The sequence below is a fragment of the Pteropus vampyrus genome, unplaced genomic scaffold (genome assembly GCF_000151845.1).
Source record: "Pteropus vampyrus isolate Shadow unplaced genomic scaffold, Pvam_2.0 Scaffold159, whole genome shotgun sequence".
Lineage (NCBI taxonomy): Eukaryota > Metazoa > Chordata > Mammalia > Chiroptera > Pteropodidae > Pteropus > Pteropus vampyrus.
The window spans coordinates 1,132,939-1,137,574 of NW_011888940.1; positions in this window are offsets into that span (position 1 = coordinate 1,132,939).

Here is a 4,636-nt window from a genome sequence, read left to right on the forward strand (position 1 = left end):
CCGTAGCAGCCTAAATGGACTCAGGCACCTGCTCTGTATATTGGTGATCACAGCCCCTCTCTGGAGCATTTGCTGAGGCAATAACATGTGTGTGACTATTCTGTGACCTGAAAAGCACCCGTGGGAATAGAGAAATATGAGTTTATATATATGAGCATGGATTATGTGTCAGGTGACATGTATTAACTCACATTAGCCTCCCAGAAACCCTACGAAGTATTACCACTATTTTACTAGCAAGAAGTACTGAGAAGTAACTTGTTCAAGGTCACCGAGGAACCGGGATGGAAACCCATTTGGATCCAGAAACATTTATCTTCACAACAGAGCTATACTGAAACAACCACAGAGCACCCCGACCATCAGCCAAAACAAAAAGAAGCAATAACCAGGAGGGAAAAAGGACTGGAAAAGCGCGATGCCTCCTTCTCTTCCCTTTTATAGTCAAAACTCAATTTATTGTCCACAGGCCAGTTAGCTGCTTTATTTCACCTCTGAGTGTGTTTTTCAAGCAACTTGAAAAATTTCAAACAAGATTCCATTATAACAGAATAGTCTGGCAGTCCGATGGAGCCTGTTCATTACATAACGTGTTTTTACTTTTAGCACTGGTATGATTATCAAACAAAGGAAGCACGGAAGAGGAAATTTAGTCAACACAATCGAGCTCTTGCATTTTTTTTTCAATTTTAATTTTTTCAATTACAGTTGACATTCCATATTACATTCGTTTCAGGTATACAGCACAGTGGTTAGACATTTATATAACTTACGAAGTGATCCCTCGGAACAGTCGTACCCACCAGGCACCACACATCATTATTAAAATATTCTTGACGGTATTCCCTATGCTGTACTTTACTTCCCCATCACTGTTTCATAACTGCCAGTTTGTCCTTCTTAACCCCTTCACCTTTTTCACCCCAGTCGAACTCTTGCTTAAACTCAGAAAGCTCCGTGATGGCTGGGGTTTTAGGTCACTAAAGGTGACATGCTGAAGAGAAGAATGCAAGATATTCGGGGAATTCGTACCCCTAACAAAGACAATACCGAGTGTGCCTTTGATGGTGGAGTGATTGCTCAATGCCTAGAAAATCTGTCAGCACCCGTAGGAAATAAACCACTTCTGAGTTGCCAGGCTTTGTCCGCGCCATAAAAACGTTTTTAGAGGAACGCATAACAGCCAATTTCAAATCTAAGCCTAAGCTCCCAGAATAATCAGAAGACTTTGGGACTGTCACAGACCTGTCACTCTGCATCTTTACAGATTCATCTACCATGTAGATAAGGTATACCAGATCACATTTTGTGTGATTACTTATCATCTCTTCAGCGCATAAGAAAATGTAGTTTGCAATGAGACATGTCTTATTTTATTTTAGTCAATCTTAAAAAATAAATTCACGTACCAAATCTAAATGTGATAATTATGAACGCATGTTAAACTCGCCATCATGTCCATACTCACAGCCAACACTACACACCCATTGTTCTCGACGCCATGAACAACATAACTTCATCTCCTTTAAAATACATAATTTTTTAAAAGCGCCTTTATTGAAGATTCTTCCTCAGATGTGCCCCAAGTAAAATTCTTCCAGAGCAAACATGAGTTCTGTCTTTTTCCTCATCCTACCTTTCATTCAATTTCGAATTAGGCCCAAGCAATCTTAAATGTTTTCCTTTTTTTAAACTGAAAATGTAACACGCTTGGAGTAAATAATGATGCAAAATAATATTAAAACCATTTATAAACAATGATTTTCATTTTTAAAATTTTGTATACACATACATGTATATACTTAAATACTTGAAACCACAGCCAACATTCCATTTTTCATTCTTTGATTTCTGATTAACAATATATCATGAACTTTTTCTATGTTGCCACACAATATTCCGAATTCTAATGTTTAATGTTCTTCTTGCGTTGTTTGGTGAGGCCTGCTCATCACTCTGTTTAAACAGAACTCCACTCCCCTTCCACCCCTGGACTCCATATCCACGCTCTACGCTTTATTTTTCCCCACAGCACTGCCTCTGTCTGCCACCCTGTTGGATCTATGATGTGTCTTGTTTATGTCTGTCTCTCCCATGAGAAAGCAATCTTCATGAGGGCAGCAGGGTTTGTTTGCGTGTTCACTTCTGTGTCACTAGGGCCAGTCACTAGGGCCAAAGATAAAAACTGGCACATGGTGGACATTTAATAAATATTTATTGAATAACTGAATGTGCCAGAATTTATGAAATCCAATCCCTAATGTTAGACATTTTACATGAATATATTTTGATTCTATTGAATTTATTTCTTAAGATACATTCTTAAAAAGGAATCGAGATTGAGCATCTTCATAGATCTTAATTAGGAAAATTTTAGCCACTTCCTTTAATTAATGCTAGTTTATAAACCACTGCAGTTAGACTCCCAAGGCATGGAAATTAAAATTTAATAATAGAATTTTTCATTATGCTGCTTCAAAAGGTGAACTAAGGTAAATGAATAAAAGGTGCGTTGCAACAAACTTCCTTGGAGTTAATATTCAACATGTCGACTTCAGGAACAAATATGTACGATTTATTTTGTCAACTTTCTCAGCCATGCTTTGGTATTATAGAACAAACTATCGATCAAATACGATAACAGTAAAAAAATGATAAAATTTGCCCATTTATGGGAAATTATTTTAGCAAACCCTGAGGGAACTTTCTCAATCTAGTAAGGAACGTCTATAAAAACCTACAACTAATACCATACTTAATGGTGAAAGACTGATTTCTTCCAAAAGTGAGGAATAAAGTGAGGGCGCCACGCTCACCATTCCTGTTCAGTGCAGCACTGGCGGTTCCACCCAGCGCAATAAGGCAAGAAAAGAAAATAGAAGCCATGCAGATGAGAAGGGAAGAAAACTGTCCCTCTTTGCAAGTCACATGATTTCCATGTGGAAAATCTTAAGGAATCTACCAACCAAGGAAAGCTTTTAACAGCATCACAGGATACAAGTCAACATATAAAAAATAAGAATATTTCTATACTTCAAATAAAAAATTGGGACCACAGTTTAAATCACATGTTTACAACAACTAAAAACAAAACAAAACAAAAAAACCATTATGTACAACTCTAACAGGACACATATAGGTTCTTTACTCTGAAAAGTACAAAATGCTTGAGAAAGAAATCAAAGAAGACCCGAGAGACATATGACATTCATAGATTAAAAGACTCAATATAGCAAAGATGACGATTCTCCCCAAATCGGTTTATCTGGTGAAAATTCCCAGCAGGATATTTTGTTGATACAGACAAGCTTATTTTAAAGTTTATTTGGAAATGCGAGGGACAAAACAATTTTGCAAAAGAGCAACAAGACCCAGGCAGAAAGGGGATGGGAGAGACCCAGTCCTCAGCTAACGCCCACCACCTACCAGACATTCTGTGCATGTTATTTCACAAGTGTCCTGAGAGTCGTTTATTATTATCCTGAATTCGTAGCTGTTAAATTGCATGTTTAAGGTCACACAGCCGATAAACAAACAAACAAAAAGCCAGATTTGTCTGACTCCAAAGCCCATTCTCCTTCTATTTCATTGGTTCACTCAAGAAATATTTATTGATCAACTACCTTTGCTTGGCCTGTTGCCAAAACAGAGTCCTTGAACAAGCTACCTTTCAGGTACTTGAGAGGCTGCGCCCCTTCTTTCTTAGAATTATTGAGGAAAAGGCTCTAAGAACAGATAAGTCACATGTGCATCTGAAAACCTGGACATTTTCCCTGATATGAAGCGTATGAGAAGCTTTCTTCATGGGAATGGGCTTTCCAAGCTTTAGAAAACAATTTAAAAAATTGACATCTATTTTTATGGTAGGAAATAGTTAAAAATAATATTTGTTAAATTAAAGGTTGCCCCCCATGCAATATGAAGTGGAACCAGTAATAACTATTTGGCAATTTTAATCAGCTTGTGAACCTGAATTATAGAACTAGCAAGTTATTTAATTAATGTGTCCGAGGAAGGAGCAGAGGCAAGATATTAGAGTTGCGGTCTCAAGTCTCTAATGTTATTTATCTAGTAATTTTGGGAAAATTTGAGGAATGGTCAGAGAGTGGCATTAAAAACTGGTATACGAATAGCAACAATTTCTTTTCTAGATGAACTTTCTCATCCCAGAGTCCCGGGAGCCCCCTTTCCTTGGAGGCGTGGCATCTGGTTTGGGCCTCTGGGAAAAGCCACATCTTAGGGATCTGACAGTGAAGAGAGAGGATGGGGTTGAGGTGCTTTCTGAACTGGTTTGACCCATCAAGTGAGTCACGGCTGGAGTCTGACAGCAACCTTGCTGAATGCAGGATCGCTCTGTAGCTGGGACAATCGCTTCCAGCTGCCTTCGAGCATGAAGGTTTGAGAGGACGTTTCAAAAAGGGTGTTTAGTGACTGAGTTACTTTGGCAGTCTGCTGTGGTTCTGTTTCCTCAGGAAGCCAGTCTTCCCAGTTCAGGAAGGTTGGTTACTCACCTCTTCCTCCTCTTCTATTCTCCCCCCAATTCTACTATGAATCCTTGTTTTTTTTTTAATAAATTCTTTTTAGATTTTAGTTGGCATACAATATTATATTCCTTTCAGGGGTACAATATAGTATA